This window comes from Anomalospiza imberbis, chromosome 9 (assembly GCF_031753505.1).
Source record: "Anomalospiza imberbis isolate Cuckoo-Finch-1a 21T00152 chromosome 9, ASM3175350v1, whole genome shotgun sequence".
Taxonomy (NCBI): domain Eukaryota; kingdom Metazoa; phylum Chordata; class Aves; order Passeriformes; family Viduidae; genus Anomalospiza; species Anomalospiza imberbis.
This window is the reverse complement of record NC_089689.1, coordinates 16,150,853-16,167,048: the sequence shown is the minus strand read 5'-3', so window position 1 is coordinate 16,167,048 and position 16,196 is coordinate 16,150,853. Positions and strand designations below refer to the sequence as shown.

The 16,196-nt window shown below is 36.5% G+C and overlaps 1 long non-coding RNA gene across 4 annotated transcripts in view; it reads right to left on the bottom strand.

The window, feature by feature from the left end:
- LOC137479433 (uncharacterized) overlaps positions 1–16,196 on the bottom strand; it is a 513,525-nt gene that overhangs the window by 358,560 nt on the left and 138,769 nt on the right. For all 4 annotated transcript variants that reach the window (XR_011002245.1, XR_011002244.1, XR_011002246.1 and 1 more), the window contains one exon: positions 16,055–16,150. This is a non-coding gene — a long non-coding RNA (uncharacterized lncRNA). The remainder of the gene's footprint in view (positions 1–16,054; positions 16,151–16,196) is intronic.

The window sequence follows — 16,196 nt, the reverse complement described above, 5'->3', positions numbered from 1 at the left end:
TATTTTGCTGAAAATTGATAATGAAAATATTTTCATATATATATAAAGCTGTAAAGTTTTCAAATAACAGTAATTCAAATTCATTGAAGTCATTATAAATCCCAAAATACAGAGAATAACTTTAATTCATTTACTTGGTCAATCATTTCAGTTACCGGTCAAAACAAAGCAAAACAAAACAAAAAAAAAAGGGCAACAAGTTCATGCCCACTTAAAAAGGACAAAGTACTACTATATGAGTGTAATCGAATGCAGGTTTGTACCAGAAATATAAATAGTACAGATTGTAAAATACTTGAATAATGAAGTATTTCATGCAATTCCAAGGAAAATTAGATGAATGACTGAAAAGGATAGAAGTGTACACAATTCATTATATAGAATATGGTAACACTTGGCTGAAAGAAGTGTGGAGTTCCTCACTTTAATGAGCACAGTCTTTGCTCACAAATTAAAAATAAACAAATAAAAAAGATACGAGTATGATCTCACTTACTGGCAGTCGATCAAACTGCAATTTTCCCCAAGAGCTGGGAAGCCACTGCCTTATAACACATCAAGAACTCCTGCTTATTGAACTGATCTGTGTACAGTCTGACTCCTTTGCTGTCTACAGCAATTGTTTTTACTATCAAAACATTTGGGTTCATGGAAATGACAAGCTAATGGTTAACTGGAAACATAGCATGATGTTAAAGTTAAATCATGCTCACTTGCCTTCAGTGTCTCATTGTACCCCCACTGAATAAAAGTATTTTATAAAAGTTTCTTTCGCTGCAGGTTGTACAGCTGGTCCAATCTCAGTGCAATGCTGCTGATGTTAACAGCAAACTTGAATAGCTACGCACAACAGTTTAAATCTCTAACACACATATATTACCATAACTAAATCCATCACTTTTCACTAATCATACAATGGCATGCTTCTTCATTTACAGCCAGCTGATTAAAATACAGATATATTGTCCTGAACAACACAGAAATCACAGGCACGGAGCCGTTGTTTCCAAATAGTGTTTTCTCAGCCTTCTTTCACTCCTCAGCTACATATTGCAGATTACAAAAATTATTCAAGATTCCAGCACAGAAATGGACAACAAAGGATCCTAAATAAGAGACGTAAGGGCGTAAATTTTCTGCCACAACAAGGATGAAGCTTCAGGTAGAGAAGGCCTACTTCAGTATCCTCCACCCTACTACTGCAGCATTGCAATCATAATCAAAAAAAACTAATTTGAGTTGAAAGACCATATTTCAAAGTACTTTTCTTGGGATTATTTTAAAATTTGGTATCCCTGATATTCAGTTTTATTTACTGAATGTCATTATTTACTGAATATCTTACTGCACAAATACTGAATGCATACTTTAATAGTTATGAAGCTGCCCATTCCACAGGTTCATTTTTAAAGCATTGGTTTCCTACAAGACAATTTGGCCAACAAGTAACAAAATAATGGGCTAGCAAAGGTACTTCTTACACTGAATCCTTAAAATCCAATGTTGTAATTTATAATTTCTATAAAGATTTCACAAACTTTTAAGAATATACTTCATGACTATTGCTGCACTTACCCATACAGACAGCTGGGAAAAAATCAACATAGGCTGTTATATAGAACAATTTGCAGTTACAGTTTCCAGCTAGACTGAAGCAGATTTGATTATAAAAGATGGGGCTGAAGATAACCTGTTTTTTTAAAGTTCTCTTCTTCTGTGAAGTACTTGAATGGCCATAAAATGTTTTCAATAAAGAAAAATCCACATATGCAAAGGTAGCATTCTGGGAATGGATTTAGAATATTTTGTGATGGAATACCTAAAAAGCTTTCTCACTACCAAAAGCTGCTCCCAGCCTTTTCTGTATACCAAGTACCACTGCTGTTTAGTCACACCCTTTATCCTTTGGGATACATCAACTAAATCCTGTTCACAGCCTTAGCAGCCTCTGCATCGGAGAGTCCCTTCACTACTGACCCTGCACCATCAGACCCCTACAAAACCAAGTGGCAAAGCCAGTGGATGACATCAATGCCTCATCTGCTAAGTGTCTCTATTTCTCTATTTAAAAAAAATAACCTAATCCAACTGCATTTCATGCCATGGAAATAAAGGCAAAAACAACAACAACAACAATAATAATAATAATGTGTTATTATCTACATAAGCAATGGTGACCCACAAGGACAGACATTTAGAATTTATCTTTCATCCATAGTTCACTTTTAACAATTAGAAATATAATTTGTTAATTTAAAAATTGAAAAGCAGAATACAGTGTCTGGCAATTATCCACCCTAAAAAACTCATCCTGCTGAAACAAATGACAACAAGTAACACAAAAAATACATGAAAGATCTCATGGAAGATTGAGTACTACATGCCTAATTCTGTGTGGGGATGCAGTCCTATGTAGCAAGAGCTATTCAGTGTAAGAATCTTTTACAGAATGGATTATTAATTCTAAAGCACCATAAAGAGTCTTGCATACCATCAGACAGGATTAGTGATTATTACTCTAATACTCATTGTCTACCAGTGCATATATACTACTACATATTTATTATAAGCTACATGTTTATAATTATAATTTATGTACAGATTTCCATAAATTTTCTTGGAGAATGGCATTTTGCTGTGAACTGAATGCAGAACCAGGAACCAAGAGCTTCTCTTGGTTCCAACCCTCACTCCAGTAACAGGTTCTTGAGTTTGCAGCCTTCAATAAACCACTTCCTGCGTTTGTAAAATGAAGATATAAACACCTGCTTGTTTACCTAGAAAAGAATTTTGGAAAACTATTTGGCCTTCACAACCAAAAGCCAAGTCTGACAAATTCACAGTGAGTTTGGCAAGGAAATATTGCACAGTGCACTGCAATCCCAGCGTTGCTTTGGCATCCTATGACATTTTTCCTGTATGCTTTCCAGGCTGAGTTTAAGTTTCTGTTTGACTTCCAAACCTGCAGACAGTTATGGCAGTTAAACTACAATCACAGAATTTGTCTCTCTGACTTCAGGAGGATTAATTAGATGCCTAAAGGTAAGGAATTAACCAAATGCTCGCAGAATGAAGGCTTCATTTGGTGAAGGACCAATTTTCCCAACTGATAACATATAAATAAAATAATGTCTAATTTGCTACCATTAATAAATGCTTTGTATACTATATAAGTGGAAGCAAATTAGCAATTTATTTTAAATTGTTTACATACAAATCTTATTTTCTTTAAGAGTAGAAATCAATGGCCATTTATCTTCTGATTTGATTATGTCATCACATATTACAAAGACTAAGCATAAGGGGCTTTTTATTTTAAATTATCTCACTATGTACTGAACTTAAACATTTGATAAGACACTACCCAACAGAAATAAAAACAAGTAAATAATAATCAAATATAATCTCATATTTTTATTAATCTAGGGAAGTTTCGTATTTGATGCACATACGAGAATTTTAAAGAATAATTTAAAAAATTCTTTTGAAGATACTGCTGGTATTCGCCATAAAAATTAAAGGAAAATAGTTCATGTAACTGACAATGTTATTAAATAATATATATAGTTAATATTACTTTTGTGAAACAGTCACCATATTCCTCAAAACAACCTGATCCTTTATATTCAAAAGAAAGCAAAAAAGTCTCACAAATACCAGTTAAAGACTGATTCTCTCAAAGATGACTCAGTGAAAAATAATGACTGAGTGCTAAGACCTTTTATTTCTGAAATATGACACAGGTCATCAGTAGGAGTCCACAGAAATCCAACTACACTGTTTTCACATCAAGGTTCAGAAAAGCCTGATTTTCTTAAGCCTCTTGGTTCTCTCTGAGCCTCACTCCTCAGCTGAACATATGTGAATATATTCTGGGTCTATCATAAGTTAAAGCATAATTACTTGTGTGTTACAGCAGCATGGGCACTTGCCACAGTCAGCAAAAGCAAAGTTATTACCGTTGATCATGTGTCTTTCAGAGCTCTAATTCTTGCAAGCACCATGACACCACATCCCTGTGGAAGGACACAGGACACGTGAATAAAAGAGGCTTTTTGTGAAGTACACGGTGAAAACAAAGCCCATCATGGCAGATAAATTTTTCACTGCATAGATTATCAGACCAAAATATCACAAACAAATGGAACTAGATGGAACTTTCCAATCTTGTGGGCAGAGGGAAAAAAACAGGATAAAATACCTTCCCTGCCTTCCTGGATTTTTTTCAAATGCTGGTATCGCTCATGTTTCATCCCTAACTTCAGCTTCCTATGATTTGTGTCAGTTCTTCTCACTTGTCCATGGCAACTACATCTATCATAATCTGGAAAAGAAAATCTAAAAAAATATGTACTTTGAGTCTAGAACACAAGCCCCTTTTCTTCAACTACTCTGAGTAAGTTCCCTGACCTTGACTGAACAGTAGGTGTTGTCAACTTCTTCTATCCTCTAATCACTGAAGTTTCTCCAGGAGACACAATTCTCTGTTAAATCCTTTCCACTCCTTCACAGAAGACATCAGTTTACATAGAAATTTTCAAGAATACAAATTACCTCATTTGCAGACAAATTAGGAATAAAACAAAATTTAGCAACTGCAAAATAATTGCTCCTCTCCATTCATACAATGGTTGGATATATAAATGTGCATGGCTTTCTCTCATTTGGGGGATTCATACCAGTCATGAGATTTTTGATATTACATGCATTTTTCAAAACTCCCTAGAAATGCTGTCCATAATTTGAAAGATAATATAAAGAATTTCATCTGTTAATACACTCCACTCCTCAATATGCAGTGGCATAAACACTAGTGTCCAACATACTGCCAGAGGGAGGGAGGTAACACTGAATATTCTGCTTGACAAAGTCAGGCTGCCTAAGGAACACTTTTCCATGCAGTTCTGGATCCAAGTAATTCCAACACTGTCTGTTTTCTAAGAAGACTAGATCCTTAACAGAAAAGCTGCTAACAGCTATGTGTTCATTAGACTTGGAAATGGAGAGTCACTCTTCTAGCCTGGAGCCAGAAGGTGGGCTATCTTGGAGGCAGGGTTGATAGCTTTTGAATACCAGATGCAGTCTATGGATACAAGACTGGTGTCAAATGACAAGAGCCTTAAGCAGATGGATGACAGTGTGTGTGCACTATAGGCTGTTGTTAATTTACTAGCTAGAGATAATGCTTCTATAAAATTAAAAATGAGTCACTGGAAAACAGCCTGAGAGGCCATAGCCTGCAGATTTCAGGCCTCCTGGCAGGCCTGCATTGTGGGGGATATGTTTTTATAGTATTATGAAAATTAAAATTGCATGTTAGAGACAAAGAAAATGTAATTGTTTCTCCTACTAGCTATTTAAGCTATTCATAGTTTGGATTTGTTATTCACAAGTACATATTCAGTAAAATGGAATAAACTCCTCATAGAAACTCATAGACAAGATACACATGAGCAATGGCAAACATATATAATATTAATGAATTTTCAAGTGTCAATTTATGGGGTTTATGTCTGGAACTATGCTTCCATAATTTTAGTATCACCATATACGAAGTCCCTCCTTTTCACTATTGCCCTGCATAGGACTCTTCAGTGCTATTGGGTTATGTTGGAAATAACTTTTCCTCTGCTTTTATCTTGGAATGAAAATTTCATGTCATACTTCTTGTAAGACTGTCAACAGATTTATGTATCATAACATAGATGAGGCTGTCTCATTGTTTCCTTGCTTCAAATGTAAGACCAGACATCAGATGCAATGTAAAATTTTTGTGAGAGTCCATTTTGATAAAGGAGCCACTTTATCGCCAAAGGCAAAAAAGGGAAAGGTAAAGAATAAGTACACAGGCACAGGTCTTAGCATGGTTCCCATGCTACCATTCACTCAGAGGGATACCACTTACTATGCTATCTAGAACTTCCTGGGCCACTCAAGACCATCTAATCTTAAGAAAACAGTGAAAAATTAAAACAATTTGCCATCCAGAGAAGTTGGATCTAAGCTGTCTATATAGCCACAACTGTTCTTGATCCCTACATGTATTTATCAAAGGCTCTAAAACAATTTAACCCACTGCCTGACAACCAAATTCCAACAGATGTGAAGAATATGCTGTAGGAAAAACAGTTCTAATGCATAGACAACTCTTTTAATATTTCCAGCTATCCAACGTAGAAATAACAATGCCTTGCAATTTTTCAGTACTTTTTGCCCCTACCATTGTTGGTGAATATATCCATTTGGACACCATTGCCCCTAGAATCTCAGCTTAAAGAAAAAAAGAAACCACATGACAGTTAGTGACAAAGTCAGAAGAAACCAAACCTTGTGATGCCCATTTAGGGTTCGCATAGTTTTTAATCCACAACCCCAGTGAGCTGACATAGAAAGCCAGCTACCCTGTTCCAACCCATCCTGCACCGACTCAGCACCACTGAGTCCAGCAGTGATGCTGATGGTTTACATGCCTGTGAATGAGGGCAGAATGAAATATGACATATGTAAAGGGATGATCTTCAAAGCTTAAAAAGAGATGAGGGGAAGGAAGGGGAAGAATATGCAGACAGTGAATTAGTTATCCTGCATAATATACTACAGTCAAGGTCACATGTAAATATTCATGTATATAAATATATAATACTGCCCATGCAATATCATGCTGATTCTTTTCAGACAGTGACAGCGACCTCTGAGCAGCAACACACATTTTTGAGCTTTAGAAAACTTTAATACAAAAGTATCTACCATAGAGACTTTAGCCATGAGCACATCCAAGTATTGCAGTGCAGCACCTCTCATTTCCACTTGAAGGTGAAAGGCTGACTTTACTAAAAAAGTTTCTCTTTTTTTAGTCCTATGCAACACCACCTGTCTCATCAGCAGGACCACTCAAAAGGGATGGGCCTCAAGGCACCTCAGTCCCAAGATTCTCCATGCCTCATTCTTCATCCACGCTGCTAGTAATGTACCATCACTGGCACAGTTACACCTGAACACTCTGGTGCTGCCAAACACCTGGCTTTATTTTCCACTGTCCAAATGAAAAATAAGCATAATCTGCTATTTGAGGATACAGCAAATGAGGGAGTTCATGACAAATTGTGTTGGTTTATGCAGAATAGTGATAATAAGATACAAATGAGAATTTTTTGCTTAATGAATAATACTAATCACGTTTCAACAAATGCTGTGCCCTTCTAATTAGAGAGAATGCATAAAATCAGCTTAATTTATTTGTGACTAGTTATACATAGTTTAAATATTTACTAGAGATTTACTCTAACGTTTGAAATTATTTTAAACAGCTCTTGCAGTAAAAGCAGACCTAGTAATGTAAAAGAAGTTACAATTCTAACTTCTGCCCTCCCTTTTGTTATGTAGCGTGTGATGTATGCCCTCAGTTTTCAAGATGCAAGAGAAAGGATATTATTGATTTACATGTTAATTCTCCAACTGTTACTAATTTTCTTGATTCCTGCTTCCAAAGTTGCACTTCCAACATTCATCACTGTAGTACACTAGAGGGGCTGAGCATCTTTTTCAATAAATTACAGGAACTATGACTAATTATAGTGATATTAACTATGCAAAGTAATGTGTAACTTAAAATGGATACGTTTATCATTTCAAATTATGCTTTTGACTCTTGATGGTCTAATACATGGATGCTTTTCCTTTTTTTTATACATATTATGAACTCAGCTATATTTTTCTAAATATCAGTTTCACAGATATAGGCATACCTTGTGAATTTGATGAATGGAAACAAATCATTTACATCTCATGTAATGCCTAGTGGGTAGAGGACAAGATTAATACCAAGGGCAAGTAGGGCCAAATCCTGATTGTTATAGCAAAGCATTGAGGATTCAGCTTGAACAGTGCCATCAGAAGGTATTTGCCTACAGGATTTGTACCCTATTCTTTATGTCTTCCCTATGCTAGGAAGCTAGTAGTGCAAGTTGCTTGGCTGATAATACCAGCAGCATCAAGCAGCCAAAGCAAAAACAAGTGCAACTGACTTTCAACAGTTAGGAAATAATATTACAAAGGTTTAAAATATTACAAAGGTTTAAAATGCAGAAGTTTTAAAACAATGGCAGTGCAGTTGTGCACGTCTAAGAACTCTGCATAGCAGCAGGACTTTCTAGCACCACCACATTGTTGTAGTTCTCCTTCCAATGTGGAAGAAATACATCCTCTGTCTTCTCAGTCATTTTCATATTACCTAGTATTTCATGGTACAGATATATAGCTCTTAGTAAGCAAGCCAAATTAAGGAATAACATAGACTGGTATGTTGCAGAGACATCGTCAGAGAAACTAAAGCAGTACAGACAGACAGTGTCAAATTTCTCTACAGAATCTGCAGAAATTGACCACCAGAGACCAAAGAGTTGGGACAGATCCTTCCGTATAGTTAGACTATTATTTACCACTATGTCAGCGTAGTCTAAGGGGCATTCTTTAAAAAAAAAAAAAAAAAACAAAACCATGCAGACATTTCCAGGTGTTTACCAGAGGAACATCTGGATTTTAGACCTCTGCCATTACTTCCCTGCTTAGCCAACACATCCACTTGTTCTGAGTTTTGGGATGGATGCTCTTGTGCTTACATGATGCTGTCATTAAAATGTGTCACCTTTCCTGGGCATGTTTCCACTTCAGAATTGCATCCTATGGGATCTGACCACTAGTTTTCTTAATCAAAGTTGACTCACCTGAGGTGCAGACACTTCACTCTGGCACTCTCCTTCCTTACTTCCCTCAGTCTATTGAACTCCGCTACATCATGGTCACTACAGGCATGGCTATCATTGATTACCACAACATCAGCCAAACCTTAATTTTTAGTGGGTAGCAGCAGATCCAGCTGTGAATCACCACAGCTGGCCCTTCCAATATCTGAATCAAGAAGTTAACCCTGCCACCCTCCAGAAATCTTTTTGTCTCCCAACACATTCCTTTCCATCAGATGTCAGTTCTTCCAAGGATAAAGGAAGTGTAAACTGATGTTTTCTTAATTAAAATGCCTTCCAAAATTATACAAAATTATGGGTATTTCAGTTATGCAGTTTTATAACTCTGAAGTGGACCTTTTGCATATATTTATAATTGTATTTTATGGTGGCTTGAGGACCTGAAGTGCTAATCTTTGTCCCACTGGACAACACGCAATAAGTTACCTTATGATTCAATGAAACATCTGTCAAAAGCTTCAGCACTACTGCACAGCAGAGTAAATCAGGACAAAGCGTCATTCAAAGAACAAGAGAAAACACATGGAGTACTACAAAAGAGAGCTAAATATCTCTGTTCCTATATCTACAGAAGACCTGAAAAACTAGCACAATGTTTTGGAATAAAGCTGGAGAAGGTTTGGAGAAGAGTTTGCTGAGTGATCATTACAGCTGGACTTCTGATTTCTTGAGGTTGAGTAAGTACTAGGTTGAGGTACTAGTACTTGAGGTTGAGTCTAGTACTTCTAACCTACTGTTACTAATATTTCCAGGTTCCCTTTCCTCTCATCTTTGCAGCTCTGGGAATAGTTGAGACAGCTGACTGTCAGTTTGGTGTTACCATCTGCATAACCCAAGTCTTTTCTCATCAGCAGAAAATGAAGATTGTAGTTGTGACCTGGACATCACCGATAGCATTAAAACATAAATCAACCCCATTTCAATGATACCCTCTTGTGGCTGTTTGTCAGTTATCTCATCTGGGTACATGAGATGAACACTCACTGAAGATCATTCTGGCTCGTAGAAACTACGTTGGTAACCAGGAAGGAAGCCTTCCTCTTATAAGAGGAAATGAAGTGCTCTTCCCAGAGGCCTTTAGGAAAGGCCTTTCCCTCTACACAACTTCCAGGAAGGTTCCTGACATTCCCACCTGCTTACTGTATCCCTGTGACTACTCACCGGCCCTGCTTCCTCCTTCACATAGCTAGAATGTCACCAGAAGGGACAGAACTGTCACTGAGGCTCCTCTTCCTCCTGAGGTGGTTGCTAGACCCAGGGGTATCAGTGATGTCTGTACTGCTTATAGAGTCTACTCTCATTTTCCATCTCTCATTTTCCACTATTCTCCAGCTTATCATTAGTATGTAAGTCTATTTTCTAGGGTGTTTACAGAACCACTACCTGCACAACCCGTACTCCTCAGCTGGTCCCGAAATGCTGGCCCATGTCTAAAAGAATGGAAAGAGAATTTGCAAAACAGAGTCTTGAAAGAGTTTGAATGTACTAATGTGCTTTCTTGAAACTCCAAATACAGCACGGAGTAGAACCAGAGAATCATTTGTATTGGAAATCACAGAAGGTCACCTCATACAACTGCTGCTCAAAGCAAGAGTCAAAAAGACAAGGCTCAGTCGAGATCTAAATATCCACAAGGAAGCAGGGTAACGTGTTCCAGTATGTGATCACTATCATGGGGGAAAAAAATGAAAATCTTTATATTTAATGAAAATGTTTTGTATCTAACTTTTAGCTGCTCCCTCCCATCCTGCCACTGCATCTCTCCTACAAGAGTCTGTCTCTTGCCTTTTTCAGATCCTCCCATGTGGTAGCTGTGGACAACAGTAAGATACCTACACAGCCTTCTCCACTTAGAGATGAGCAAATACAACTCTCCCCCTCTCCTTGTATGTAATGAGCTCCAGAAGGCTTCATATGTAGTGGTTCTGATTACTAAACAAAATTTAATTCAAAGAAGCTTTGGTGGAAGACAATTTCTGAAACTATTTAAAATCAGAATTGAAAATCGCTTACTAGCATCATTTACAACTTTAAAGCACAGCTCACAGCTGTCCGAGTTATGTTCTTATCAATCTTTTCTGGACAAGTATTCTCAAGTCCTCTACCTCATCTAATGTTTTCTAATTCTCCTCTCAAGAAAATTTACTCTCAGGAAGTCATTGAGAGTTCACAATCTAATTAAACTAAAATGCTGTATGATAAAATTTACCGTAGATGCCTCAACCATGCTCTTTAAGTAGAGCTGAGATTATCAAATTTGAAAATTCCTGATTAAAATCTAGGCCGCTTTAGAAACCTACAAACAGCACATCCAAAGCAAGGAATAATGAGGTTCTGTCCTTGTAAAATCTTCTGGACCTCAACACACTTCATTACCATTATCACTTAGAACAAAGCCATAGTTTTAATCAACATGAAAGCAATTAAGAGTTTGTCTACTATTCAGGGCATTTTATATGACTGATATTGTGTATGCACTTTGCTTAGGCATTTAACTCTCACTTTTTACTTCTCAGGGAAATGTGACAATTTAAAGTTCACATTCACTGGACTACTATCAGGTGTAAAATTCCACACCACTATAAAATGGTCCCTTCTTAAATAGTATCTTTATGGCATTTTCTATTCTTTTAATACTACTAAAGTATTAGTAAGTAACTAATTACTAAAAAAAAAACTAAAAGAAAAGAATTTCAGCTTTGAGTATCAAAATCTCACACCACATGTTAGGCGTATTAATGGTTATATGTGGTACAGAAAAATGCCTTTGTGCCATAACCTCTTTCAGTAGGTCTTCATTTCCATTGCATTAAATTTAGATGTAAAGTTAAAAAAAATATATTTATATTTGAGCTGTTGTATTATATATTTATATGAATTTATATTTCTATTATATCTGTTTATATTTATATTAGATCTGTTATCATTTATATTTATATCTGTTCTGATCTACTTTATGAGTCATAGAATTCTAAATATTGTGCTACTAACATTTTTCTCCCCCAGATATCCTATTTTGTTGGTCAAAGATACAGCAAGACTGCCTACATAAATACATACTCAACAAGCAGCTGGAAACCTAATCCTGCCCTCCTTTCCAATACACATCACTTTAGAGACAGAAGATTAACAAATGAATTTCCCTTGCAGGGTGGAAGAAAGCCAAAACACTGCCACCATTTTATTCTGTGTAGAGAAGCAAAATTCTAATATTAGAGTAAGAATAGACAAGGATGTGGAGGCACAGTACAACAGACTGCAGACATGATCCTTTAGGGTCCAGCTGCAAACAGGAGATCTAATGTTGAGTTCTTGAGGCCCCTAATTGAGACCATGAATCTCAGGTGTGGAATTGGCCATATAGAATGACCATCTTCTCTTACAGTCAGCACTACTACCCACAACTGCTAAGATCTTTCCTAATTTTTCTAAGCTCTTCCAATCACTGTACAGCCAAGAATGAACACAGCTTCAGGATTGAGAGACAGGGTAAATGGGTGCTTAGGAGTCCTGCTTCTCTTCATTGTAAACTCCTGTATATTGCTCATCCAACAGGACTGATTAATCCCCAAAAGCACTGAATGATTTCAAGGGTATTGATGCACAACTCTTACCACTGCTTTCATTTTAAGCCTCAAAGATACTCAAATTGTGCATGTGAGGAACGGCAGTGTGCTAAGGAGATAAAGACAAGGATACAACTATTTCCTAAGCACAGCACACGAGTTTCTGGAGTAAACATTCTTTGAAAGTTCATGTAAGCTGCTATGAAGTTCCTTTCACAAGAAAACACTTTAGACATTTCGTTGAATACACTGGTCACATCTAATATTAGATGACTCTGGCTGAAATTTTGCTGAAATTCAATTTTCTGTAATACTTAAACATACATGGACCTCTTCATTTCAATAAAGTGGTCCAATTTCTGCCTCCTTAAACCTCTCTCTACAGTAGAATTTACATAAATACATCAAACTCATCAAGACTACCCTCTGTATATAAAAGCAGATTTCTGGGAAAGCACAGGCTGAAGGCTACTGGTGAAATTGCCATTCCCTCAGGCCCAGGTTCTGTAGACAATAAATCAGTTGGTTAACATGTAAGTCAACCCACAGGCAGTTCCAGGCTGCCACAAGCAGACTGTTCCTAGTACTTCCATTGGTTTAAAGTTGTCTATGGTCCCCTGCACGTCATGAACAAATGTTCACCTATAGCAAGCCTGCTCTGCTTGCTTAGTGAGTTGCTGCTCACTTTTTAAAATTTATCTTCCCTTTCTGTCCCAGCAGCATCCTTCAAATCACAATTCTTCTTAATGTTAATAACAATGCTGATATAAAACTGTTCCCAAATGGCTGGCATCAGGTCCTGCCCTGTTATCTGAATTTCTTCTGCTACGGAATATACCTAAAAAGTACCTTTTTCATAGATGTGGAGTATCTGAGTGGCCAGAGCTGCTTGTGCTTAAATAAGCTGGCATCCCAGAATCTATTCCACATCACTTAAAACTTCAGTTTAATATATATTAATATCTGTGACTAAATGGTACCTCAGTGTTACAAGAGGTATCCCTATCAATATGCATTCACAGCATGGATTCTAGGATACTCCAGTCCAGTTGCTTACTGCTGCTGATCCCACTTAGCATGCTAATTCCAACTCCCACTAAACCAGCAGGAAGACAAGATCCTAACTTGTTACAATTCATTTCTATATTGCTGAGACCATTTCAGCTCACTGAGATGTTCATTCAGAGAAGTTTTCATTACTCTTTGGTTAATGTGGCAGTTAATGTCCTTGAGATCCATGTTCCTATGTCCATTTAAAAATGTGGGAAAAAAATGGGTTGCCCTTATTTAGGATACAATCTCATAGTCAATCATTTGAAAAATCTTAATTTGCAATTGCTCGAGTGGATAGTGAAACCATTTCCTGAATGATGCTGCTTGCCTTTCAGATTCCTCTCGGTATTAGAAAGCCTATGTTAACTCTGGATCAGTGTTCTTTAATAAAACAGCACAGCAGTAAACACCAAAAATAACAGTTTCATGCTTAAGGTACTATACATTAGAAAAATGTAATGTTCTATCGATGTTTCTTGCTGTTTTATAGTTACCTGATATATGTTGGACTTTCAATCCTTTCTATGCCCTGAGCATTCATTACATTTACACATTTTACAGTTCTCTAGTAATTTTGCAATACATTTTCCTGAATCAGCTGATGACATTTAATGGAATGTTTAAGACACAATATAAAACCATAAATGCTTTTGCTTATTCTGGGGAAAAAAACTGTGCATGTAAATTGGTTTTCATATTAAAAACTATGTTGGTGTACCCAGCATTTTTGCTTCTGCTATACATATTAAAATATAACTAAATGCCTCTTATGCAATACTGCAGCATAAGTACAAATAACAAGCATTTGTACTTTACAAGCAAGCTATATGATTAAGGGGCTATTAATGAAGTGAAACAAAACCTCAGTGCTAGAATGTAATAGTCCATGAAATTCTTATGGGGAGAAAGAGAATCTGCAGTGAATAAATATTAACCTAAATGCAAGAGAAAACATAAAGCAAACAAAAAAACGAAAGCATTTTTAAAGCCAAAATTTTGGTAAAAACTGCTGACTACTTAAGGAAAGTCTATTTGCATACCACAGGGCTCCATCTGCTGTGGAAAATACAGGCTGCAAGAATGATTTAATATTTAATAGAAGTAGTGGCCGTTGTTAATTATAATTTGCACATTTACAAATCAGCACTGATAGCAATACAAATTATGAAATATAAGGGTGTTATGCCGGATACTGGGGAAAATAAGATGACAGACAAAGTTAATGGAGTATCCCTAACAACAGCTCTGTCAGAACACATCAGAGAACTAATCCAGTTACTAAGAGCCTGCAATGGAAAATCTATTTAAAATATTAAAATGCTGTTTGGTAAAAGCTTTTTCCTAGTGCATTTTACTTAAACAGTTGCTTATTGCTCATGGGTCATTAGCTATACACCCAGATGCATTCTGCAACTGCTGTTCGAAAGAACAGTAGAAATTAAATAAGAAATAGATTTCTGCAGCATTTTTCCTGAAATCTAGAATTGTCTTACTGCAGATTACAGACAGAAAGGTAATATCAACTGCTTCCAAGATAGGTGCTGCTGCTGTTACTTTTACTATAACTAGACATTTCCTTTCATTTAAAAAATAAAGCAACATGCCATAGAGAACTTGACTCATTTGAAAAATTTTCCATCCCTGGAACTCACTCCAAGTGCATTAAGAGACCAATATACAGAGAAAGTAATACCAATACTGAAAACTTGGTTCTAGTTTAAGACTTAACATTACTTCAACACTGAAACTATAAATAGACTCTTATTTAGTAAAACCACAGAAATTACCATTGATTGTTTTCATTAATCTCACTTTTCTCATCATCATGTAATATGGATTGCAGATAGAAACCATTAATGCTTTAATAGCAACTCTGCTCGCCGAGTCATTCATGCTGCTACTGATTTCTGTGTTTTCACATCAGGTAGGTGGTCTGTAATATAAACCACGAGGCAACCCTAACCCCATTAAACAGGCAGTTTAGTGTTTATGTCACCTACTAGATACAAGGCAAAAGTATGTACAAGGCAAGAGCCTGTAATATTCCCAGTATACAGTTTATTGTAATACATAAGCTAATTGTGTTCCTATGGTACAGACAAATGATATTCAGTCTGCAGAAAGAGGTACAATAGCTGTCTCCTTAGAGTCCAACAGATTAGCAAATATATATTAATCTGAAACTCTGGCCATGAGTCACTCTAGACTGATCTAGCAGAAATTCTGCTGGAAAAAGTCAAGAGTACCACATTTTAGCTGCAGCTTCTTTTGTCCATGTATTGGATTTCTTTTTATTTCATGTCCACAAAGGGAAGGATGTGGAATTAGGCGATTTGATATGCTGATGGAAATGACTGGGGGAACCAAAACTCCTGTTACAGGGACACAACACACCAGTTATGACAGAATCATGAACCTAAAACTATCTTTCTATTCCTTCTGTTGTTAATGAATATTGTTTTTTATCTGATCAGAAGAGCTGCATTTTGTCTTCACCTGGTAACTCATACCACTAGCTGGATAATTAAACAGAGTTAATGCTTGTTTTGCTGGAGTGCAATTTAAGACATGCTTAGATGTATTGATTTGAATTATACAGTGTCAGTTTTTCTTCAAACAATGTTATTCTTAAGCATCACATGAAAGGCAGTATTTCAATGCTAAAAACTATACCTTCTGGTGCAGAATTAGTATCTGCCCATTTTCACCTCCTCAATTCCTCCCCTTAGTAATGGTTTCAATAATGAAATCATTCTCACACATCTATGCCTGCAAAGAGAAAAAACAGGCTTTGGTATTTCTGACTCTGAGTCTC